This window comes from Ictalurus furcatus, chromosome 19, assembly GCF_023375685.1.
Source record: "Ictalurus furcatus strain D&B chromosome 19, Billie_1.0, whole genome shotgun sequence".
NCBI classification, from domain to species: Eukaryota; Metazoa; Chordata; class Actinopteri; order Siluriformes; family Ictaluridae; genus Ictalurus; species Ictalurus furcatus.
Window position 1 is genome coordinate 16,517,767 of NC_071273.1, and position 27,376 is coordinate 16,545,142.

The 27,376-nt window shown below is 41.7% G+C and overlaps 1 protein-coding gene and 1 pseudogene across 1 annotated transcript in view; both read left to right on the forward strand.

Moving 5' to 3' along the window:
- grip1 (glutamate receptor interacting protein 1) overlaps positions 1-27,376 on the forward strand; it is a 305,869-nt gene that overhangs the window by 127,825 nt on the left and 150,668 nt on the right. The window lies entirely within an intron of this gene.
- Positions 22,061-22,213, forward strand: LOC128623762 (uncharacterized; annotated as a pseudogene).

Genomic DNA, 27,376 nt, shown 5'->3' on the forward strand with positions numbered 1-27,376 from the left:
CATACAGTAGTTAAACTCACAGCTTCATTATTAGTAGAGATGTGGCACAGATGCAGGTAATTCACACACAGTCTCTCTCTCTAATAACTATATTATAATTTATTAAAATAAATGTAATCTTATCACACTTCTTCATCTCTGTGTATGATTTAGAACAGGCGGAATTCTAGATCTAACGACCTGTATATAAAATAGCCAATGAAAATTAACTATAAGACATTATAAGACAAATGTTATTTCTATCCTTTAATTTAACAGCGTTAACTTGTTAATGCTGGCAGCGGGATAATCCACGGCTAGGTGTGTATTACACGATTTTAACGCACTCCACGAAGGCAACCACAGATTCTTTGCCTCCATGTCGTGTATTAAAATCGTTTCCTGCACACCTAATCGTGGATTATCCCTTACATGACTGCAAACATGCTGCACACTCAAAAAATTAATTCATTACTCTTACTTAATTTAATCGAAGAAAGCTTTTACACACTATTTCATTTAGTTCATTCAAAATAAATCAGTTTAGTTTGGTCAGCACAATTCAGTTGGTTTATGTCAAATTCATTTACTCTAGTATGTTTAATTAACCTGATTACATTTGTCAAACTAAATTTTCTTATGTTGGTCAAACTTAATTTTTTGTATTCATTTACTGAGGTTTAATTCATTTTCTTATGTTTACACTAGCAATTTCATTCATCAATTTACACAATGTATATAATGAACAAATAAGAGCTGACTGGTGTCAGTACTGAAATTAGTATAGATGACGGAGTGGCCACAGCATAAACACAAGCACCACTCGTCAGCACAATGGTAACCACAAAATTCAAAAACATTACAGAAACTCCTTCAAATGTCCAACATAACTGAACATTAAAGTGCACCTATTATGGTTTTTCAAATATTACCGTTATAGAGCTGTTTGTGAATGTAAAAACGTCTGCAAAGTTTCAAAAATCAAAGCGCGTGACAAACCGATTAGATTTTTGGCTCCCAAAAGAAGGAAGCGATTCTGAACAGCTGAAACGAATCGTCAGTAATTCCAGACTTTACTTCCTGTACTAACCTACGTAGGTTTGTGACAAAAACCCCGCCTCTGTTCTTCAACAGCTCCTCGCTGACAGACGGAGCTGAAACTTGTTATGGTAGTGGGAGTTTCCTTTTTGAAACACACTGACAGTGGTAGACCAATCACAACAGACTGGGACATCTGACCAATCAGAGCAGAGTATGCTCTCTGAAAGGAGGAGTTTAGAATGAATCCTTTAGAACGGATCATTTAACGAGTCGTTTGTGACACGGGGGGCGGGGGGGGGAGGTAATGCTGCAGTTGAAATTATGAGCACATTACAATGCATGTAAATCTATTGTACGAGACCTTTAAAACAAAACTAGGCACGTTTCAGAACCATAATATGTGCGCTTTAAACAATAACATGTATTTTTCCCTTTGCTGAAAAACACACAACACTTAATCCCTAAATTTACTCTCCTAATGCAGTCCCTTGCAAAGCATGCTGGGAACTACAGATCCACTGCCCAGTTAATTATGTCAACAAAAACGATTCATGTAGTTTTAACACAAATGAATGAAGTAAACTTCAGTTTTAAATATATTCAGTGGATTGAAAACAATGATTGAACACAAGTTGTGACACAATGTTCAAAAATCATGTTACTTTAGCTCATTCTAATTAATGAAAAAAACATTTTTTGACTGTATGTTGTTCCTTTCTTATTAAACTTTGGTTGTTAAGCAACATAACGGACAAAGCTTACGCTAGTCTATGGACAGAGCAATGGCTTAAGCGATTTGTAACCTGGTGCATTTATACAGAAATGGATTATTATGACGTGGTTGCATTACTAATCTCAGATTCTTGCTGAGCAAGCTTTCCAAACAGCTCAAAAAAAATCACATGTAACAAGCCTAATTAACCTTATTTAATAGAGTAGTTTACTCAGGTTGAGCTCTTTATAAGGGCTGTGTTATTTAATCGTGTTTAAGTATGACTCCAGCATTTACAAACGTTTTATACTAGGCTGTCTGAACTATATGCATGCATGCAGTGTTTATATAATTCAGCACGTTGGGAGAGCTCCTGGAGGTAACTGCAGTACAGTAATCTAATTTTAACGTTTCTAATATATAGTCCCTGCCCACCAGTTCAATTGGAGAAGGAAAGTTAAATGTATGAGCTGAAAATGAAAACACAGACGCTGTAATGCTTTGCTAAGAGCACACACAGGGAGAGAGAGAGGGCGAGCGAGATAGAGAGAGTAGTGAATTCGTTTGAACCAGAAGAATGCGGTAGTAGCATCCAAAAAATCTGAATGTAAATGCGTTCATTTTTCATTCATCACGCAGCACTCTTCTGTATTTTCCAAATTCTATCAGCTGAACAGAATTTGTGGTTAATAGCATGACATTTTATTCCATCATGGGAAATTACCTACTCTAATAGAATGTCATTTTCCTTCATGCGGGATCTCGTTTTAAGTTCGTGGTCTTTTGTAATTACCCTTGGCAGTTTAGGAAAAAGTACGAGTTTTATTCTTCGGTAGAGGTAACGGAGTATGACAAAGTAGCTTTAAGACCAAAATGGGCATCACAGCCTTTTCTGCCTAAATAGCAGGTGAATAAATAGCATTGCTCTTCTACATGTACTCGCTCCTGTCTTTTCTGCTGTGCTACTCTAAATGGCTCACATTGTGACTTGAGTTTTTACTGCGCAACTGGAAATATCATTTTGCAAGTCATGAACACAAGATGCAGTGCAGTATTTTGGGTTCGTTCTCAGAATGAGTGAATAAATGAGCCTGGAGAAAGCTCAAGGTTTTCATCCCTGTCCTACTTCAGTTGTTTATCTGATTAAAAAAAAAAAAAAAAAAAAAAAAAAAGGAGTGGCATGATTTTACTATTCACAAGCACAGAACCATTATGTCCTTACACACACCAAAACACAGGGGTGATGTTGCACTTCAGAGCTCGGACCGGTCTTTTATATTAATCCTCAAGCCTGATGTATACGTTAGGAATCAAGGCAAGGTCTTGAAGGGTTGGTGGTGAAGAAAGGAAAAGATGAGGCCTCGATGCAAGGGGGAATATTTAGATCACAAAGAAATCTAAGGAGTTGAAACTTTTCTGTCCTTGCAGTATAAATGTATTCGAATCCCTTTGATTCTTTACAAACGACAGCCACTGATTGTCTTTCGGTACGTCTCAGTCAGCCCCCTAGCTCCCTAGGTCATGAATCAGTATATTGTATACTGTACATGAGTTCAGACACTGGTAAGGACCCTGGCTCACCACACATTGGGACACCGATGACTCAGTTTCCGGCGACATGACCAATATTTAAGTTTTGTATGTTATATACATTTGTTAGCTTAATCACAGACATTAATCATGGTACGTCAAGCAGGATCGTAGGCTAGCTAGTGTATTTAAAAAAATAATAATAATGATTAAACACTTAAAAGTCGTTAGACTCAAACTGTATATAAAATGACAAATAAAGTTAAGTACAGGCTGAAGTAATCATTTGAGAGCTACAACAACGATAACAAGCTACTTACATTTGACAATTGTAAACAAAGTTGTCTGAGAGTTTGTGAGCCTTTTTTTTTTTTTTTTTTTTTCGAGCTGATAGGCTTCAGAAAACATGACATCATTTCCAGTAAGGCAACATAGTGAGCATGGGTACATTGTGGGATTTTTTAGGAAGCGAATGTTCCAGTGCACCGGAAGGATTTTGAGCCCTTAAAATGGCCGACTCCCTGATCAGCGTCCTGATCTGCTGAACTAGGGAGCTGATTGAGACGACGGTTTGTGTAACTGCTTTCAGTCAGGAACCTACTGTGTAGCAGGGCTCGTCAGCTGATGAATTGCAGACCCAGCATAGTATTTCCTTAAACACAACCGTATATGTCCGCGTGGTGCGATACCGACGTTAATAGTTATTAACACCACGTCACACTGTGTCCCTAACTAAATAAACAAACTAACTATGACTATGTCTGAAATCACATGCTTGTGTACTATTTTTCGGTATTAACACTCGGTTTTCCTATTAAAGTTAGTGCTCGAATTAAAAAAAAACCTAAAGCTACCTAAAGGTTTGTTTTGAGAATCAGTCTCCAGGATTTTCTACATTAGTGTGTCCGAAAGGTCTCTGTACGTAGAAGAGATTAGCACTTTTTAGTCAGATGTCTTACTTAGATTATGTTAAGATAGCATTTAAGAATGCCTTTGACAAAAAAAGAACGTATTGAAATCATTCTCGTGGCTGGATCGGGAAGCTGTCGCAAGGTTCGATGGACTTTAAAGCGCACCTGTTATGGTTTTGAAACGTGCCTAGTTTTGTTTGTAGAATAGATTTACATGCATCCAAGGTCAAAAAACACTTTAATGTGCCCATAATTTAAACTGCAGCATTACCTTTTTCCCCCCAGTGTCACAAACGACTCGATCAGTGATCCGTTCTAAACTCCTCCTTTCAGAGAGCATACTCTGCTCTGATTGGTCAGATGTCCCAGTCTGTTGTGATTGGTTTACTGCTGTCAGCGAGCAGTCATTGAAGACTAGAGGCGGTGCTTTTTGTTACAAACCTACGTCGGTTAGTACAGGAAGTGAGTCTGGAATCACTAACGACTCGCTTCAGCTGTTCAGAATCGGTTCCTTCTTTTGGGAGTCAATAACTCTGTTTATCGTGCGCTTTGATTTTTGTGCGCTTTGTAGAGATACTTCTGGGACACCCTGTAGTAAATGTAGTAAAAACATGTAGTAAAACATTGTACTAAACAGTGGTGCTGTCTCTTGTCTACCTCACAGCAGTTCTGTTGTGTGTGTGTGTGTGTGTGTGTGTGTGTGTGTGTAGTGCGCTCAGTAACACAGGGTTTCTGAGAAACCACAAAATCTTCCGATCTAAAGACGTTGCCACACCAGGAACGTAATGGAACGGACTGTTACTAACTGTGGACACGTGTCCTTGCAGAAAACTTGAGCAATTACACACAGTTTTAAAATCAAGTAGTGTGAAGTGTTTGCTATACAAGTCGCTGTGTAAGAAACGATAATGCATTAGAACATGTGATTTAATATAATCCTGTGATTTTTGCCTTCCAGCCAGCACTGCTGTCAGAGCTGCTGTTTTAGAAAATTCATCAATACCTTCCTACCAAACAGCTCTGTGGTATATTATGAGGTGTTGCAGCATGATATTACTGATGTGTCGTGTTCTTGTATTGTTGCTTACTGTATATTTGCCAGTACCTTGTAAAAACATCTCTGAATAGATGTATTTCTCCACAGAACATTTGCAGTGCAGTGGGATTATGTGCAACAAATCAAGGGACAAAAACAGACCCCCTGCTGCCCCTGACAGAGGCAAGTGTGGCCCTCGTGGATGTGTGTGTCCGTGCAATTCAGAACGTAAAGTGCACTCGAGCAGGCTTTCTCAAACAAGCCGGTGGCATGTCCTAGCACGAGCTGCTTTGGTTTGTTGTGAGTGCTTCATTGTTTCCTGTAATGCGTGCTTTCCTAACACCCCTGAACATCCTGTCTTCGAGTAAGGCTGTCCTACGTTACAATCACAGTCTGGATGAGCCGTTCGGATGAGCGAAGCATTCCAGGCACGAGTGAGTGAGTGCTCCGAGTAATAGGCATGTATCGTTTTTTGACTTATCATTTCCGTTTTCAAGGTCAAGGTGCGGAAGCCAAGTTCCTAAAACGTAACGCGGACTGCGTGTGTATGGGTGTCGGCATGCCTCTGCTCTTTGTTCTGTCAAAATCGAAATCCCACCTCTTTATGGAAATCTGAGACACTGTGCCGGGTTGCCACGTGGGACACAAGCCGACTGGCACAATCAGGGGCCAGAACAGAGGGTGTTAATGAGCCTGATTTCCATCTGTGGCCAATTAGCACTCGCTGCACAGGCTAACGCTGTTAGCTGTCAGCACTTAAGCCTGTGGTGTATTGTGGCCAGGGCTGAAGATGAGGTTGGGGTTCGTGCTGGTGGGTGGTGCAGCAATCCTTCCAAAAAAGCCTTTTGTTTGTTTGGCAGCACAAACATCAGATGCCCTCCCTCATCCCCTCACTCCGACATGTCTGCATTATCCATCATGCCTCTCAATTAAGTTGCAGTTACACGGCAGTGGCTGTGAATAGATGTGGGATTTTCTCTGCACCTTATGATTGCATTGGATTTTGATTCAGGGTGGTGTGATGATTTATTTCTTTTTATTTTTTTCAATTATGGAATGATTTTTCTGATTTCCTTAGCCTTGTTGATATAACATTGGAATTTTTTCAAATCCAGCATGATCAATGAAAACACTAAGCTTAATGCAAGGTTTAGTTTTCATTTCAAATGTTTCGTGCTGTTAATGTTTTCCAACAAAAATCAATTTCTGCTTAAGTCTTTATGAAATCTGATCTGCATCAGTGCAGCATGTCCAAGAATCTGTTGATTTCCCCCATTCCCAGGCTTGAATGCCTATTATAAATAATTTGAGCAGGCTTATGCAGTGTCACTCACACTCTCGTACACCTTACCAGCACTTCTTGGTAATGAATGAACAGAAGGTGGAGGAGGGGATGCTGGGATACCGACACCGGAACGGTAAACACTCCCAACCATGGGATTCCTCGCTGGCTTGCCAGGTCCTTTGAACTTTACCTCTTTGTCTCAGGATCCTCTCTCACAGGAAGAAGGGTGAGGAGCAAGCCTGTGTGTGTGTGTGTGTGTGTGTGTGTGTGTGTGTGTGTGTGTGTGTGTGTGTGTGTGTTTTTACCCCGCCCTCCCTCTTTCCATATTCTCCACAATGCGCACAGCCTCTTTGGCACTCACCCACATGCTCAGCTGAGAGTGGCGACTGAAGGCTGGGCTGAGAGCGGAGCTGCACTGCTGCTTTCCTCTCGTAGGAGATGATCAGGTCTTCACAAGTGCTCCGGAGCTGATATTTGACCCGGCTTCCTCCGTCCCGGAGGACTAAAAGCTACCCCCTCCTCTTCTCCTTCTTTCACCGCTCCCTACCTCTTTCTCCGTCTCCCTGGGGGAAGCTCTCCTCAGCTCTTTGTGAAGCACATACACACGTGCAACATCGCTGCTGCTGCTGCAGCAACCAAAGTACAGCGTCCGCATCCGGATTTCGCAACCATGGATCGCTTCCTCGGCTTCGTTAAGCAGATCCGCCGGTCCCGGAGACGCAAGGGGAAAAAGTACCGGCCCGAAGAGGATTATCACGAGGGCTACGAGGATGTGTACTACTACGCTTCCGAGCACCTGCACAGTAAGTGCTTTAACTGTGCCGGCGATCAGGAGCCAGACGAGACTTTTCATTGTTTTACCTTCACTGTGAATCATTAGGCTCGAGCTAGCGTTGACGCAGAGGAGGCTGACTTTGCTGACTTTGGGAAGGCTATGGAGTGTGACCAGGTTACTGGAGGTTAGAAGTTGCGTGTATGTGTGTGTTGTCGCCAGAAGTGCTTGCTCTGATAAATAGTGTGCATCGGTTAGCGTTTATTTGTATCGATTGAGAGCGAGTTTAATGTCATGTTGGTCGTAAATAGTGTCCTGTGCACGCCTCACGTGGACACGTTCAGCCTCAGTGCTCACATGCTGTTCCTCAGAGTGTTGACATTTTCTCTCGCCTTACGTTAACCGTGTGTGTGTGTGTGTGAGAGAGAGATCACTCCTCCCTCATGTATTTGAAAAGCATGCCACTCTCAAACTATCCCGAATGCCTTGTTGAAACACAACAGGGCTCTGTCTAGCTCTTTTGATCTCGTCTAAAGCACCCTCATAATGCACCCATTTCTTCATCTGCTGCATTCTTCCACGCTGCTACATGCACAGATGGACCCTGGGGTGGGCTTAAGCCTCTGCCCTTTTGCCCACGGACTTTACAAGTGCCCTCTTGGCTGGTGTTCTACGGCCTCCAGGTGGGTCAAGAAGCAAAGCTAGTTGCCTGAAAGGCAGACCCATGGAAACAGGAAAACACCTAAGCTGATGAATTTTCTTAAGAGTCCTGCCATTCCCCTCCTGCTTGTAATGTTGTACATGATCCATCCCAAGAATATGAAGCGATCTCTAGCTATGATTTCTTTAAGAGTGTCTTCACTCTTGATTACCCCTTCGCGTGGAATAGTGTCTGCCAGTCAATATTTCCATTTCAGTATTTCGACTTTGACCTGTGGATTACTGAGAACTGTTTCATTATAAAATCTCTATTGAAACGGCGGCATTTACACTCATTAATTACATGGATGTAGCTTACACACAGGCAAGCCATCTAGCTAGCTAGTTTTATTGTTAATATCAGATCATGCCACATATGAAAGCTTACAAATATATACCTATGTGCAGTGTCAAACATTTTTACATTTACAGTCACCTTTCTTCCTAGTGGTGTTATAGCAGGATTGTTTAATTGGTCGGTTATATGATCTTTTTCATGATGCAATGAAATGGATAAAACTTAGGCAAGACTGAAATTCAAGGCATTCTGGACTGAAAAACCAACCATCGAATACTTCTTTTTTTTATTATTAGCTTTTTGTACTGTTAAATATTAATCATTTATGGCGCTTTTATTCTGAGAATTGAAAAGCATGAATTCTCCGTATTGCATATCTCATGAAGGGCAAGGTAAAAATTATTGGCACGTCACTTCTTTCCATAAGATAGTACTCCATAATGCAAAGCTGACAATAAATGAAACAAATACCATGAAGTAGAAAGCTTTTTATACATGGCCTGCATTGTGCACAGGATGCCTTACTTTCAGCTGGTGTATCAAACTGGTAGTGGGGAAAAACGTCCTTGTGTGGAACAGTTTAATTTTCCAGGCGTTTTTATTCTTCAGAAAACTGAAAGTGTCATCATTTTGGTGCATCCCCCAAATACGTGAAATCTGAAATAAAAAAATTAGGAATTTTGAAATAAATAAGAGCAAGTCTATAACAGGTGGTGAGAGGCACAATAAAATAATGTTACCACACTCAAGCCAACCAGGACATCCAGGAATCTTGGGCTGACTGTATGGTCCTGTAGGTTCATCCTGTACAACATCAAGAAAATCAGACCCTACCTCACCGAACAGGCTACTCAGATACAAGTCCAGGCTCTTGTCTTCTCAAAACTGGACTACTGCACCGCACTACTCTCGGGCGTCCCGGCCAGCTCCATCAAACCCCTTCAGATGATTCAGAATGCAGCAGCATGCCTCGTATTCAACCAGCCCAAGAGAACCCACGTCACACCCCTCTTCATCTCCCTCCACTGGATTCCTGTAGCTGCCCGCATCAAATTCAAGGCCTTGATGCTCACCTACAAGACCTTGTCTGGAACAGCACCCTCCTACCGCAACTCTCTCTTTGATGTTTTTCGTTCCCTCACGCAATCTGCTATCGGTTAATGACAAACGCTTAGTAGTGCCTTCTCCGCGTGGCTCAGGGTCCTTTCCAGAACCTTCACACTAACCGTCCCTCAGTGGTGGAATGAACTTCCAACCTCAATCCAGACCGCAGAAACCGTCACCATCTTCAAAAAACAGCTAAAGACCCACCTCTTCCATGAACACTTAAAATGCCAATCCCACATTATTAAACAAACAAACAAACAAAGAAAACCCCATCTCTACTCTGCGCACTTTGCTTCTCTAGAACTCAATTATAAATCTTATATGCTAGCACTACTTGCATTGTTCTCCACTTGATATATCTCTTTGCTTGTATTTTCTCATTTGTAGGTCGCTTTGGATAAAAGCGTCTGCTAAATGAATAAATGTAATGTGATTTCGTCTCCTCTGTCATCACCATGTGAATACAGTAGATGTAGAATTGTCAGAAGTGTTCTGTAGTACTAGCTGTTTGCTTTATATCTCTTGAATCAAATTATAATCAGCAACAGTATAGGAGGCTTTAAGCAGAATCAGGATCATGGTTTATTATCCACATACACGAGTTTATAAGGAATTTCACTCTGTTGCTGAACATTAGGCAGACAATTTGCTATGAACACATGTGGATACTATATACCCTATATACAGCTATTACACTGTAATGTTATATATAATATATATACATAAAATATTGTGCAAAGAAGAATGTTGCACAGGTAAATAACTAATATCCATAAGACAATGCTGTCAGTTTGTGAAGAAATTAAGGCTCAGAGAAACTGGCATCCAAGATTGGAAATGCATCACCTGTTTTTTTTTTGGGTTTTTTTTTCCCAACCTTTAACTGTTTGTGACAGTGAGCCTGTGCCCGCTGTAGCCTCAGATTCCTGTTCTTGGCTGACTGGATTGGAACCTGATGTGGTCTTCTGCTGATGTCGCCCACCTGAGGGTAGTGGTAGCTCATTGGTTAAGATGTTGGACTACTGATCGGAAGGTCATGAGCTCAAATCCCTTGAGCAATGCCTTTAAGCCTGAACTGCTCAGTTGTATGAATGATAGAAATGTAACTCACTCTAGAAAAGGGCATCTGCCAAATGCCATAAGTGTAAATATGCCTTTAGGTTCTGCGTGTTCTGCTTGAGATGCTTTTCTGCTCAACACAGTTGTAAAGAGTGGTTGTTCGAGTTACTCTAACCTTCCTGTTTGTTCAAACTAGTCCTGAGATTAATCTCTGAACTGTTTTTTTTATATATATATATTTTTATGTACCATTCTGTGTAAACTCTAGAGTCTGTTGTGTTTGAAAATCCCAGATCAGTAGTTTCTGAAATGCTCAAACCAACAAACCATGCCAAGGCCAAAGTCACTGAGATCACATTTTTCCACATTCGGATGTTTGATGTGAATATTAACAGAAGCTCTTGACCTGCTCCTACATTATTGTCTGTTTGGATAATTGCACGAATGAGCAGCACGCTGGCTTGGTGGTTAGCATGTCTGCCTCTGGGGTTGTGGGTTCGAATCCTGCCTCGCTCTGTGTGCGTGGAGTTTGCATGTTCTCCCTGTGCTTGGAGGTTTCCTCCGGGTACTCTGGTTTCCTTTCCCAGTCCAAAGACATGCATTGTGGGCAGACTGGCATTTACAAATTGTTTGTAGTGTGTGAGTGTGTGTGATTTGTGCCTTGCTGGGTTGGCACCCCGTCCAGGATGTGTGTCCTGAGCTCCCTGGGATAGGCTCCACGCTCCCCCGTGACTCTGTGTGGGATAAGTGGTGTGGAAAATGGATGGATGGATGGATGGATGGATGGATGGATGATCAATTTGTCTGCCTTTTTATTTCTTTTTTTTTTAATTCTGTTGATAATCATGTCAGATTAATATGTGATATGTTTGAATTGACACTGAAGTGAAGGCGCTACAATCTGTAGAGCATGAAGTAATCTGCATCACACTCAGGCAGTGTCTCCATAGATGAACGGTGTAATATTAGTTTTGCCTTTACATCACACCTGGTAGAAAATGCTTTCTTGAACAGGGCGTGAGGATGAATGGTGGTGTGGAATCATCAGTAATGCGCAGGTCTGCTTCCACTGCCGATGTAACTGCTCAAGAGTTGAGAAATTGGCCGTGTTTAACCTGTGTCGAGGCTTCACTCCAACATCCCTGGGGTGGAATAGGGAATGACTGGAGGATTGAGGAAAGGCCTGTCATCTACATTCCTCACCTCTGACGAGGACAGATTGAGAGTGGGGATGCTTGTAAGCAAGTGCAGGTGTTAGCTGGGAGAAGGTTTTCACAAGGAACATCAGCCAGGGTTGGATCTTTTTTCCCCCAGAATCAAAACTTTCCTGAAATTGTGACGTGGGTGTGTGTGGTTTCCATCCTGGAGAACGTAGGAGTATTGTGACGAGCGTCAGGCTCTGACAAGTTAATGAGTAACAGTCTGTAAGATAGTCAATAAATGATGTACATGTTCATCACCCTGCGGTGCATTGATGTGGCCGTCACTGTCTGAGGTAAAAGCACTTTCTTCACGAACAATGGCTCAGATTTGCGTGTTTTTTTTTTTTTTTGATTCGTTTGTAAGACTGTGATGTTTTCTTTTCTATCACGAACGGTTTCATTTCCATGGAAATCTTAATTAAATAGAAGTATTTATTAGAGCACGGTTACGACTTTGATTTTGCCTGAGGCAGCAACTTAATCTCTCTAGGGTTGCTGTTGTGTGTCTGCATTTAGTCAATCATTCACTTTGATATGCTTTTTCAAAAGCTCTGAGACATAAAATTAGACATCCAATTATCCCAGCAGGGCTCTGGCACATAAAATGCAAGAATAAATGCCATGCTGAATTTTTCTTTTCTGCTTTTCTACAGATGCAGTGTGTCATTTTTATTTTATTTTATTATTTTATTTATTTATTTATTTATTTAAAAGATCTTCCCTGCTGGGTCGGACTGAAGGCTGTTGGTTTGTAGGTGTAATCGGTCTCTCAAATGGAAGCGGTGCTTTTGAAAAACGTTAAGGTACAGCTCTAGATATGTGCAGCCTGATGCATGTGGAGAGACCAGATACTAATTAACTTGTTAGTAAAAAATAAATAAATAATGAAACGATGATAATGATGTCACATTTGCTTCCACCTCTTACTCTTGCCTGTGCTAGAACTGCCCCTCTGCATCATTTATAACGGGCTCATGCATAATTCACGACGAGGTTGTAGCCTGCCTATTTCTGTACATTTATCAAACTCGTACTCGTGTGGGATGCAGCCGTTTGCTCTCTGATGGGACTCATCCGTCTACTCTTAGGCTCGCTGTAGCCCCCTTCATTCCAACTTGCAGGAGGTCTATACTTGTTCATTTTGAAAAATGTTCCATTTCATCATGACAATAGGGGAGGCAGACAGGGTGTGCTCACTCGTAAATCTGGAGATGAGCAACAGTAGAGCAGAGCACACAGGATAAAGAGGAGGAGCCAGATGGCTTTTTAGCCTTTGTTTATTTACTTCACCATATGTGAGGTGTAAGTGTTATCCTCATTTGCAGCTTAATATAATAGCTGAGCTCAATGATTCACGAATAGCTCTCACCAGTGACTCCTGCTACATTTCAAAGCCGATACTTAAGTCCTCCATTTTGTTTGTTTATTTGTTCTCTTGTTACATGGATGTCTATTGCTTATGTCGAGTACGGTGCTTCCATGCCGGATTTGTGAATTTAGCTCTAGTTAGGTTATGTTGTTCAGGCAACAACAACAAAAAAAAAAGAAAGACATCCTATATTTTTTCATGTATAGCTTCTGTAAATGTTCATCCCAGGACTCTTGCCTGTACTCCACTACAGCTGTAATGATTTATTATCCTACTATCCGGTCCACTAGACGATGATGGTTGCTCTTTTGAGGCAAGGTTTCTTTCTCATGTTGTCGAGTTTTTGTTCGGCAGTGTTGCTTCCGAACCTCATCGTCTAACTAAATTTATATGATCTGTTATGAATCAAGCTCACCAGCTTTCACCAGCCAACAGCTGTCTAATTTTGACGCAGTGTCCGAGCTCGGCGTAGCGGCTGATCTCGGCTACATCTCTGCAAGCTTCTGTTGGGAAGTTATGGAAAATATCGGTCATTACGGTAGCAATGTGCTTGAAAACAAGTTGTGTTAGGTGCAAGATAGGTTTTAGGTCTTTTAAACATCATTTTAAACAAACGAAGTACTTCAGTGGAAATGGATCATATCCCGTCTGATACTGATCCAACAGATCACCTGGTAGGACGGTAGTGTTTCGTTTTCTAGAAGAAAACGCCAGTCATTCTACTGAAGACCTGCCCGGTCAGCTTCACTAGAACATCTACTGACATGCTTTCTCCGCAGTGGAAGATTTGCAGCCCTATCTGTAAGAAAAGACGCGAGCCTTTCTAATTTAGACGAGACCAGACGGTCACAATACATCACCGGTCCCTCTAAACCGATTAACAATTAATCAGAGAGATGCTCTGAATCAACGTTTATAGGGAAGGGTGTAGGGTTGACACGCTGGCATCTCTTTGAACCTTGACGGAGGATTTTTAACGAGCTGTATGAAGTTAGTAGGTGATAATGGAGAGATAATGTCTTTAAATCCCACCTGTCGCTTTGCGCATTAGAAATGTCTCTTCACAGATCCTCAGCTCGTCTTTTCTTACCAGACTCTAACGGATGGCGAGATTGTTGGCTCGTTTAGTGCGTTAATACGAAGGGAAAACAAACACGTAGGCTATATGATCACGTAGCGTATTGTGTTTTACAGCCTTCGATAAGAATTCGTTGCTCGGCGCAGGATGTTTATCTCCTGTTCGGAGGAAATTTTCACGCGCTTCGACTCATCTAGGACAGAGTTTTTCATTCATGATTCCACTTTGTAACCTGGTCAATTAGGTTTCTGTACAACTAAAAGCGTGGATTATAAACCCATCTGCAGGAGAAAAAGGGATTTAATGATCCTCGACTCTTGTTGCGTGTTACCGCTGTCAGCAGAAGTGCTGATCACACATTCAGGATGATCTTGTGGAAGTAATATGAGAATATTACAGCTCTTATCGGCGAATCTATATGTGCTTGAAGAGTTTACGATCCTTGATTTATTACCTGTTGTATTCTGCACCGTCGAGTGAAAGAGCCATGGATGACGCCTGCATTGGCATCGGTGACACGCACTTGCACGCTGATGTAAACTAATCGATCTTCACCGCTTTCATTCATCTGCCTTTGTGCTTTGGGGTATTATTTGGGGCACTTTCCTGTGTTGCAGATGTGATGAAGCTGACTACCATCCCAATTCCCCCTGCATGTGCAATAGAGCCCTCAGTCTTGTAGGCTTTGATGAATTCTGATCCTGTTGTGTTTGTGCCATTAACGAAGGCATCGAGCATTAATCACAGGTGACAGCTGAGTGTCTGGCCTGCGAGAATCTCACTTCTCCTGCGCTAAATCAGTCCAATAAGCTTCCTATTTGGGAGGAGTGGAGTTAACTGTACATTGATGAGCATTCTCGAAAGCTGTTGTTGATCACTAGCTGCAGGATTAAATTAAACCGATTAACTCACGTCTCAGATTCTTTATTGCGGTCATAAAGGCCGTCTGGGAAATTGTCTTTTGTGTGTGTGTGTGTGTGTGTGTGTGTGTGTGTGTGTGTCTTTACCGGATGAACCATCCATCGGGTTGTATTGTTTAGCCTGTTGGAATCGAAAACATCTGATTTCAGCTTTCGAGAAACATGAAATGTTGTTAAAGGCTCTGTGGGCTTGAGCTGAATGCATTCATATTCCTCACCTGTCTCACAGAATGAACGTATGCAATGGCGAGAAATGGAGATGGAGAATACGTAAGCTTGGGTCGCATTTGACATTTTAATAAATGTTCTTATAGAAAAGAGAATAATAGATTTTAAAAAAGAAATCACTAGGTGAGAATCAGCATGACGTGGCTGTCTTGAAACGAGTGCTGCTTTTCACTTCTTGAGAAGATGTAATAAATGATTCCATGCTGAAATGTGATGGATTTTCTCTTGACTTTCACATCTAATACGCTTTTCCTGATAAAATAAAGCTTCTTCTGAACTTCTTGTTTACTCTATCCATCCATTTCCCATTTCACAGGGGAGCCTGGAGCCTATCCCGAGGATAGGCCTGGGGCACAAGCTGGGTGGGACACTGTACGGGACGTCAACCCATCAAAGGGCACAATCACACCCACATTCACACACTACGGACAATTTGGAAATGCCAATCAGGCTACAGCGCATGTCTTTGGACTGGGGAGGAAACCAGAGTACCCGGAGGAAACCCCAAAGCATGGGGAGAACATGCAAACTCTACGCACAAAGGGCGGAGGCGGGATTTGATCTCCTAACCTCGGAGGTGCTAACCACCGTGCCGCCCTCTTGTATACTCCTCTTCTGGAATTTATTCCTGTATGACTTGCTTAGATGTGGATCTGCATCTTTATCTTTATCCGAGCTTTCATCATGGCCTGGGCCTCTTCTCTAATGGCTGCGCTTGCTGCTGGCCTGATGGGCACAAAAAGCACTGCAGGGACTATCTGCAGCATCGGGCTTGTATGCCGAGGCACTCTCTCTCCCCTCACTTCCTCCATCTGTCTATTTCTCTCTCTCTCTCTCGCTCTCTCTCACTTTCTCGTGCTCTCTCTGTTGCGCTCTCGATCTCTTGCGCTCTATCTCTCTCTCTCGCGTGCTCTCTCTCTCTTTCTCTCTGTCTCTCTCTTTCTCTTTCTCTCTCGACCTCGCTGTATCAAGCCTTTCCCTTCATTCTCTTCCCTCCTCTACCTTGCTCCCACTCAATTGTTTTCAACTTTGCTATCAGTACAATCCATCAAATGTGATGTGATTAGATGGTAGCTGCCTTCACATCCACTCTCTGTTCTCTATTCAGCGCTCTCTCTATTTTTTTGATACAACTCGCAAGCTCTTGCTTTCTGTCACTTGCACTCTTTCTTTTGGATAAAAAACAAATAGCGCAGTATTAATCACTCTTTTTCTAAGCCCAAATTCAGAGGTGTTGAATGTTAAATCTAGTGAATAGCTCTTCACTGTCATAAGACATTTTAGTCATTCTCACCAACCAGCCCTCCCAACCCCCTGAAGTCAATAGTTTATTTAAACTGCCACTGTAGAAGTCACAAGATATGTGTTAAATCCTGTGTACCTCTGTTACTTGCTACTATTTCTAATCTCAGTAGTGTTTGATGGAGAAATAAGCATCTCTATGTTCAGTCTCGCTAGAATCATTTTCATTTGAACAGCAGCTTTAAGGTTTGCCGGTTATGATATCGACTAAATGACAAATTAATTGGAAAATTATTGTCAGAGGAATGGATCCAGATTTGCCTTTTGAGTTGCTATTTCAGTCTGGATTATGAGCGATCATAACTAATAAAGACTCACTGCAGCACCCATACTTGGAGCATAAGTGGATGATGAAAAGGAATGAGTTCTACGTTTGAGGAGGAGCTAATGCTTCTATTTGTGTTTGGGAATTTGTGTCGGCATATTGGCACACATTGTGTACTCTACAAAGTAATGAAATTCAGTGGAGTGATGCATATTATGCGTTCTAATCGTTAGTCACATTCATAACCAACACTGATATTCACAATAATTCACTGTTCCAATCATATTCCATCCATCCATCCATCCATTTATTGTACCGTTTATCCTAAACAGGGTTGCAGGGGAGTCTGGAGCCTGTCCCAGGGAACTCGGGGCACAAGGCGGGGGACACCCTGGACAGGGTGCCAATCCATCGCAAGGCACACAAATTGCACACACTTTCACACATTATGGACAGTTTGAAAATGCCAGTCAGCCTACAACGCATGTCCTTTGGACTGGGGGAGGAAACCAGAGTACCCAGAGGAAATACTATTCCGATTTTCATTTCCGACTTTTATATGGCTGACACAAGTCTAATGAAGCACACATTTCCTAGATTTCTTTGTTAGACTACTCTTGTCATTGGATTATATGGATATAAGGGAAAAACCAAAGTGTGTTAGTAAGGTGTTGGGCCACCACAAGCCAAATGAACCGCTTCAATGCATGTTGGCAGAAATTCTGCAAAATGTTGGGTCTTCTGTCTTCATTTCAGTATATACAGTCACTTAGCTGTTCAGACATGCAGGGGAACCAGATCACCAATCTGCTCACACTGTGCCATATTGCACAATGCACCCCGTCCAAAGTTATCCACCAGTAATGCCTCCAGTCACCTCAGTCTTCAAAAGTTGATAAGAAGTCTCAGGTCGTGTGCAGTGTTCTCTACCGAAACATTAAAAGAAAAACACGTATCATATGGAGACAGAGGACACAAGCACTGCACTGACAACCTAGTTTGCTGTTAAACAGTTTCGTGACTGCGCCACCTTGTAGTCAAGAACAACTTTCACTTTTTCCTTATATCATTCAAAGCGTTTGTGCTAAATGCAGAGTTCTTTTTCCTCGAATTCCCTGGAGTATGCTGAAATGAATGAACACCAACATCTGATATTCAAGTGTACTTCCTGTTGACCATCTTGGACTTTGTCAAAAACGGTGTTTTTCGCTACTCCTCCTACAAATTATGTCCAATCAACACCGAATTTTCCTCACATCGTCTTGAGACCTGTCTAAAGAAATAAAGAAAAATTATCAAAGGAACTCTGATATTCAAAACTGATCTCCCATAACAAACTGGCAAATGCATGAAAATGCAAATCATTCTTCAATCCCTTTGCCTATAGTTATAACTCTGTTTTCCTTTTTGCTTATGCAACAATTGTAGCGTGTCTGTGAATGTGTAACTCACAAATCTGGGTGCCTGGCCCCCGAAAATGCTGCTTGCAGCTTTTATTATTATTATTATTATTATTATTATTATTATTATTTACACATTTTCTTGCCTTTCAGAGGACTTGGACTGCTCAGTTGTGGTTGGGGGGGGGGATTAGCGATTAGTCTAGCTGTCTCTCTAACCAGAGTTTGACTGATATAGGAGTTGTTGTGTCATCTTAGCCAACCTTTAGAGTTTGACTCCTGTCTCTGATAAAGTGAACGCTCTCTGAGCAGCACAGGCATGCTATATGTAATCTGACACCAAGTATGAAATGTCAGTGTCAAGCTGAAGAGCTGATGTTGCTATTAGCAAGCACTAGGATTTTACTTCAGCTGTCTCCCTGTCTGTAGCTGCAGGTACTCTTTTTGCTGTGTAGCATCCTCATCTGCCTTTAACCTTTGCCACTGATGCTCCCACTGCATCCATTGACCTATAAAGATCAGCAGGCAACAAATGATTTATTGTGATAGTTATTACAGTGCAAAACCTTAGACTGGTTTAGATTAACGAGCACATCTCAGCCCAGAAGAGCTGAGCGTTTGCTCTGAGGCCTCGGGTTTACCCTGCTCAATTCCAGTGATGTTCAGTAGCATTGTAAACAATTTAAGTTTTTTAAGTCCAGCATTACGCTTCTTGCGAATTACCCGCGTTTAAAACATCACCACAGGGGACCTCAGTGGAGTACTGATGTGTTATATTATGCTAAAATCTTTTTGGGTGGACTCTATTAATTATATGTCAAATTTACATCTATTCCCCAGGCCTGTCTCCAAGTCTGTGTAGAGAGAGAAAAAAGGTTTTCTAAACTGAAACGCAACATTTTTAATCCGCAGACTTGCTTCTAATGATTTCTGCTTAATAATAATGCTCATTCCAGAGCATTAAAAGTCAAAGAGAGAGACTCCGTCAGTAACATTATTGCTCGAGTGTCTATCCAACCATAATGCAATTACTATCTTGATGAATTTGCTCTTCTTCTTTTTCTCGTGGCTTATTTCACTTTCTTGTTTTCTCTCTTTAGCCCTTCCAGTTTTTCTACTCCAGTTCATTTCAATGAAATTGAGATTTTAAGCACACTGGGCAGGAAAGCAGTTGTTAAGCTGAGCACGAATGAGCTAGTGAAAATGGCACTGGGTGTGTTTTAATGATATTTTCCCACTAAAGATTTTCTTCACTGCAATCCAGGCCCCTTCAACGTATGTCTTGGCTGATTATGACTCGTATATTTCTGTCACAGATGTTGAGTAATGCTCTGCAGTTTCAGATTCGTTGTGTAGGGTAGGAGCGGGGGTAGGGGGCGGGGGGTCATGCACTGCCAACAATGGATTATTTAAGCAGAAATTTTCCTTTATTTACCCTATCAATTAAGAGGGCTCTTCAAACAGCTTCTGGGATTTTCCAGTATAATCCAACTAACCCCTAAATAACTAAAGCTGGTGTTACACTGTGTGTTTACAGCAGTCTATTAAGATTATTACTAGTCATTACATAACGAATATTCTATAATGGTCGACTTGCGATTAAAGTAAATTACTACGTCATCAGTCAGCACGATCCAGGCTCCTGCACAAAATGAATAGAAACATACTTCAGAGAGGTAATGAGGCTGTTTTCCTGTCCATTAACAAATTTCTTTTATGTCTTGCCATTGCCACTACCGTATTTGTAGCTGTCCCGTGAGTTTCATGTCACCCTATGCCATCCTCTTATTGGTGTCGTTTAGCCAAGTGTTGTAGCAGAGGTCTCACACTCTGAGATTAAAAAAAAACAAAAAAACAAGTACTGACGCTGTAAGAGCGTTGGGTGTGAGCACCTAACTAATGCAACTAATGACCACAGTTCTTTTGCCGTGTGCGTTTTTTGTCTGCAGCAGCGTAAACTCGTACACTGTGAAGTCGACTCAACCTCTGGCTCCACCGACAGACACTCCCATTGTTACAGTTTCGAGAACGTTCTCAGTTCGAACTGCTTAGTAAGTGATTACAATAATTTCTAGTACATTCTACAAAGTGTGCCAAACAAACCACAGACTAGCCTAGAAATCTCTTAGTCAAAATGTACTTGGCTATATTTCTAAAAGATATATATATATATATATATATATATATATATATATATATATATATATATATATATATATATATATATATATATATATATATAGTCTTTAGTCAGATTTTGTCTTCCAGAAACGATGATCCTCACGCCTGTTGAGGTAGATCAGTGGAATTGGTGTATGTAAGTAGTTTTCTGTACCATAGAAAAAGCTCAATTTCTCTACAGTAATCCCCCAAAAGAATCGCCAAACATCCCTTCTTTATGTCTGAATATAGTCTCTCAGGTGTGCTTCCTGTATAGTATAGTGTATACTGTTTCCACTGCAATTCCTTTCTGAAATGTGTTGATCCTGACATAAGCATCACGGAGTTGATACCGTATAAGCGTTTTTAAGTGTTTACCGGGCTCTAAAACAGCATAGGAATAGCTGCTCGCCATCCAAATTATAAGTAACGGAAGCATGGATATGTCCTGTTGTGTGCTGGCTATATCCTTCATTAGTTCATAGCATCACTAAAACCACACAACAGGTGTTGCTTAAAATAGAGTAAATGTAGTGTTACAAGTTATTTTGACTATGTAGTAGTTCTGGACTGCTTTTGATTAAAGACCTGTTTTTGTGTTCATGAACCTTGCACTTAACCTTCCCTGAATTATGAGCAGGTGTGCGTGTGCTTTTCCCTGCTTTTCCAGGAGCCATGAATAGGCCTGTCATGATAACTACATATCTCAGAAATAATTGCGATAAACAATATTATTGTCACTTTAAGACCACTTTATTCCACTGATATAATGATGATATAATAGCACGATACACCCTTTCAAAGAGCAATGAACTTTAAAATTCCTAAGAATATTCACACATTGAAAATGGAATGTCCAAAAATTGGTTCTGACCTTTGATGAAAATATCCTTTAAATTTAGTCAATATTTCATTATGGCATATTTAGTCATTTAATTTAATCCGGACTGAAATGGCAGCGGATATTAGTCAACATCGTTTCAGTTGATATGAGAATGCAAAAAAAGAACCCAAATATTCACGATTTATATATTAGCTTAAACGCTTAGTCGGTCTACTCAGCGTGGCTCAAGGTCCCTTTCCAGAACCTTCACACTAACTTTCCCTCAGCGGTGGAATGAACTTCCAAGCACAATCCGGACTGCAGAATCCGTCACTAGCTTCAAAAAACAGCTAAAGACCCACCTCTTCCTTGAACACCTAACTAACCCCTTTCTAGAACTCAATTATAAATCTTGCATGGTAGCACTACTTGTATTGTGTGTTTATATGATATTCCCCTTGATATATCGCTTTGCTTGTTTTTCCTCATTTGTAAGTCGCTTGGGATAAAAGCGTCTGCTAAGTGAATGAATGTAAACATGTATCAACAAAAACATGTGAAAACTGGCCTTGTTGTGAAAACCTGATCTCCTGAAATAATATTTCAATTTGCACACTACTGTAATACAATATTGTGAAATCTTTATGCTTTAGTTAGTCATTGTCTGTGTTTTAGTGCGTTGTTACGGAAACAAACCTAATATCACAACTCGCTTCTGCATTAAATGCCGTGAATGCACAAGAGAACTTGAACTTAAGTAAGACGCCAAGTAGAATGGTATGTCACGTTGTGAATACGCTAAGTTGTGTAAATGTCTGATTAATCTCATGCGTATAGGATGAGGTCACGTCCATATACTGTATGATAAGTCGATAACTTACCTGATACGTACCTGGCAGGGGAAATATCATGATCAAGAAAGTGGTTCGCCCAAGGCGAGGCTCAGCCATTGCACTCAGGTTGTGCTGACCTTTGCGAATTCCCCAAATGTGGGAATCTCGACTGCATAATTTCTGATAATCTGTGTTCGCGCTCTCCCGTGACATGTAGGAGCAGTGGGAATTGGGCTTGGTGGTTAAGGCTCTGTGTTACTGATCAGAAGGTCGGGGGTTCAAGCCCCAGCACTGCCAAGCTGCCACTGTTGTGCTCTTGAACAAGGCCCTTAATCCTCTCTGCTCCAGGGGCGCCGTATCATGGCTGACCCTGTGCTCTGACCCCAACTCCCTAACATGCTGGGGTATGCGAAGAAAAGAATTTCACTGTGCTGTAACATGTATGTGACTAATAAAGACTCATCATTATCATTATCATGATGCATCGTGACAGGCCTAGCCATGAAGGCTACTTCATTATCCTTTCCAAAGTTACTATAAAACAGTTGCAGTAGATCTCGGTCATTACCCAAAAACTCAGCAGGCTTTTAGTTTGTTTTTAATTAGAGGTGATTAAGCAAAACATTGCATACAAAGTCAGCCCAACCCCAGCAGAATCTGGCTATACAGTTCATATTAATTATGCCTGTAATTTTTAATTATCCGTGTTGCTGTTTGTTTGGATCTTTGTGTGTGTGTTCTGCGTAGATGTGAAGCTGACAACCCAACGCCGCTTCGTGTAATCTTCAAATAATCCATTGTGCTATAGAACCGAGCTTTTGAGTTCTCCATTCTGACAGAAGAGGCCCGAGAACTTTGCATTTTATTTTGTAATTAACTTCAAAAATAGAGAGGGAGAGAGAAGAGCAGCCATGTGGGAATGACTGATTAGAGCTGCTAGAAGTGATAACAGGAACTAACTTGTTTTGCAGATGTCCACAGTCTTTCTGGTAAGTGTAATTTAAAAACGGACTCTTTTAGTGATCAAGGAATGTAATTGTAAGCAAATCGCTGTTGTATAAGAACAATGAAACGCTTCAGGATTTGCAGTTACGGTTTATACAGCATGACTTCAGTGTAGTACTACTGTTTATGTTCACTCTTTTACTTGTTTAAAGGGATTTCAAATGCAAAGTATCTAGTGTTCTTTTTTTTTTTTTCCCCTAAATGAACTGAACGTCTTCAAGTTCAGTGTTATTTAATAGCTTCCTTTTCTGCCGTTTCTGCTTTTTTCTGTGGCGCTGAATCACTTTCTCTCATTAAGAGTGGCCTAACAGGCTTAGAGTGTGGCAGGAGAAGACTAAGAATCTGATGTCCATACCAGGACAATTCCTTTTGCTCAGCTGGAGAAGTGAATGGTCATTACTGTGAGAGTAATAACCAGGTCTGCATTATCAGACCATAGGAGAGTGGGTTTTTTTTTTGTTTTGTTATATCCGTCAACAATGAATGGAGATTCTGATTATGCTTGATGGTATGATGGAGGTTGTGGGTTATGTTGTGTAAATCTGTGTGCTTGTGTTGAAAGACTGCCAATGCTTTAATTCGCTTCCCTCCTCCAGGCTGAGTTTTTTCCAGTGAGTATGTCTTTTGATTTTGCAGGGAACACTGGATCTTTAAGAGGTTAATGTTACTTGAGTACTCGATGTCGAGTACATCCACACAGAGCACATCCGTATTGGCATCTTAACACCTGGCATAGTTTGTTGACTATAAATCGGGACGGAGGCAGATTAACAGAGCACTTGTGGCCTGGGTATAAAGGGTCCGTGTGGATGAATCATGATGTGATTCACTATGCTTCTTTTTAGTTTCTTGCTACTGTCAAGCCAGAATGCAGCCAGAATGCAGCCAGAATTCAATGAATGCCTAGAGAGTCTTTGTGGTGGCTGGATCTGAATACAATTAGTAACACAATTGCCCACAACGTCTCTGTCTCTTTTTTCCAGAGACAGATACACAATTCCATTTTTTTTCACTGATATTGCATGCTTTTTCTTTCTTTCTTTCTTTCCTTCCAGCCTTCCTTTCCTTCCTTCCTTTCCTTCCTGCCTTCCTTTCCTTCCTTCCACCCTTCCTTTCCTTCCTTCCTTCCTTCCTTCCACTCTTCCTTCCTTCCTTCCTTTCCTGCCTTCTTTCCTTCCACCCTTCCTTCCTTCCATTCCTTCCTGCCTTCCTTCCTTCCATCCCTTCCACCCTTCCATCCTTCTTCTACCCTTCCTTCCTTCCTTCCTTCTACCCTTCCTTCCTTCCTTCCTTCCTTCTACCCTTCCTTCCTTCCTTCCTTTCTTCCTTCCTTCAACCATTCCTTCCTTCCACCCTTCGTTCCTTCCTTCTACCCTTCCTTCCTTCCTTGCTTCCTTCCTTCTACCCTTCCTTCCTTCTACCCTTCCTTTCCTTCCTTCCTTTCTTCCTTCCTTCAACCATTCCTTCCTTCCTCCCTTCCTTCCTTCCTTCCTTCTACCCTTCCTTCCTTCCTTCTACCCTTCCCTTCCTTCCACCCTTCCTGCCTTCCTTTCCTTCCTTCCTGCCTTCCTTTCCTTCCTTCCACCCTTCCTGCCTTCCTTCCTTCCTTTCTTCCACCCTTCCTTCCTTTCCTTCCTTCCTTCCTTCCTTCCTTCCTTTCTTCCTTCCTTCCACCCTTCCTTTCCTTACTTCATTCCTTTCCTGCCTTCTTTCCTTCCACCCTTCCTTCCATTCCTTCCTGCCTTCCTTCCTTCCATCCCTTCTACCCTTCCTTCCTTCCTTCCATCCCTTCTACCCTTCCTTCCTTCCTTCTACCCTTCCTACCTTCCTTCCTTCAACCATTCCTTCCTTCCTCCCTTCCTTCCTTCCTTCTACCCTTCCTTCCTTCCTTCTACCCTTCCCTTCCTTCCACCCTTCCTGCCTTCCTTTCCTTCCTTCCTGCCTTCCTTTCCTTCCTTCCACCCTTCCTGCCTTCCTTCCTTCCTTTCTTCCACCCTTCCTTCCTTTCCTTCCTTCCTTCCTTTCTTCCTTCCTTCCACCCTTCCTTTCCTTACTTCCTTCCTTTCCTGCCTTCTTTCCTTCCACCCTTCCTTCCATTCCTTCCTGCCTTCCTTCCTTCCATCCCTTCTACCCTTCCTTCCTTCCTTCTACCCTTCCTACCTTCCTTCCTTCTACCCTTCCTTCCACCCTTCCTTCCTTCCTTTCTTCCTTCCACCCTTCCTTCCTTCCTTTCTTCCTTCCTTCCACACTTCCTTCCACCCTTCCTTCCTTCCTTCCTTCCTTCCTTCCACCTTTCCACAAATATAAGCGTGTTACCAATGGACCATTGGTATCAATCACTGGGAGAGGGTCTCACCTGTATTACAACCCATAAATTGTTAATTTCTGACCAGTCAAATTCAAAATAAAGGCCAATAAGCACTTGCTGTCTTGCTAACCGAAAATGTGTTGCGTGCAAGTTTTTGTGCATTTCCATTGTGTAGATAGAATCGACCTTAAAGCTTTGGGATTGCCAGTTGGTTTTTAATGCCTGGTATCCGTTAATCGGCTCTGAAATGCCAGCACCTTTGATGTAAGCCGATAGCAGGATGATGACTTGACAACATATATTAACGTTCCATGAGAAAACATGCTATAAAATAATCCAATTCATTCCTCCTTTGACCGTGTACAGTTTAGAGGCTTCTCTGCTGGTGTAGTATTGTATTTCTCAGGTGCTTCATGGCATGGCAGCTGTCACTGTGTGTGCTCAGTGTAAGGGAAATAAATACCAGCTAGTGCAGCGTCAACACACGAGCTCCTGTAATAGAAATAAACCATGTCTTTGTTGAGCCATAAAATTGCTAAACCATCGATTACCGGCTATGCATATTTAGTATGTTTTCTGGTCATCATGTCAACTAATGCTGGATTTGTTCATGGTTCTAAAGCGCTAGATTGACTTTTAGATTATGAAGGCTGAGAGTTGGATGTCGTTCAGGTTTAGGACTGGTCTGAGTCTCTTCAGCTGCACCGGGAATTCAGAGAGAGTTATGTTGAGAGCGTTGTGTTTTCAGCCAAAATGACGCATCACACAGCACAAACACTGCCCACATGGTTAGTACTGGATGTACAGTAGCACTAGCATAGGTGCATACCTGCACTGGACCGACTCATTCCCTAAGGCATACTGCCACAAGTAGACGGCTGCAGTGGACTGAAGGGAAGATTAATTGCCTCTGGATTTTGCGCTGCTCTGACTCGGAATCAGTCCGCCGCTGGCCAAGCACTAAGAGGTGCATTGCAGAGATGGAGAGTTGCTGACTACGTCCACTATGGAGGTGATCTGGCACAGTTTGGGACACATGGTCTTGCTTACAGTATGAATGGGCTGCAGCTCCTGTTGTGCCATCACTGTCTCACTGCAGTACTGCACGCGAGCACATACAGTAGAACCGCTGTTTTCATTAAGGACCCCATACTGAGTATTGGTATGGTGCTGGCCCTGAGCCAATATAGGCTGAAATGCTGGATAGGGATCAGAAGGTCTTGATTTTCTGTAATTCACAGAAACTTGTATGGTTACATAATCTAAGACTAATAATAAGTGAATTCTAAAATGTCCTGTTGTTTAACAAAGAGAAACTCATCATTGTTGAGACTCTTTGTGTTTGTGTGTTTATTTAACAGTTATGGAAGGAGTCACCAGTGTTAGCACTTCATAGGTGAAACTGTTTCTTTACGTTTTCCATTACAGGAATGCCTAAGGCATGAGGACATTGCACTTTGTGATCTCTCTGTAACAGGCTGCAATTTTATTCTTATTTACTTCAAGAGAATGTGAGGGAACAACTGTTTATGGATTGCTACGGTATAATGTAAGTGTTAACAGGAACTAACAAGCATTTAAGAAACGTTCCACAAGTACAGGTATAACAGACCCCCCACAAAATGATCCAGACCAGGATGGTGTGTTATGACTCGACGTAAAAAGCAGAGTTTATTTATTTATTTATTAACGTACAACATGTTGGGCATTTTAACGGTTTATAAAACCCCAATTCCGAAAAAGTTGGGACAAGTATGGAAAATGCTAATAAAAACAGAGAGGAGTGATTTGTAAATGTAGTTTGACTTATATTTATACAAATGCCGAAAACCACTTCTGAATGCATGTGATTGCCGATCCCTCAGACGTCACTGTGTTAAAAACCGTCATGAGTCTTTAATGGAGATCCTGACATGGGCTCGGGAATACTTTGGTAAACCTTTGTCAATCAACACCATTCGCTACTGTATCCACAGATGCAAGTTAAGGCTTTACTATGCAAAGCAGAAGCCATACATCAACACAGTCCAGAAGCACCTCTGACTTCTCTGGGC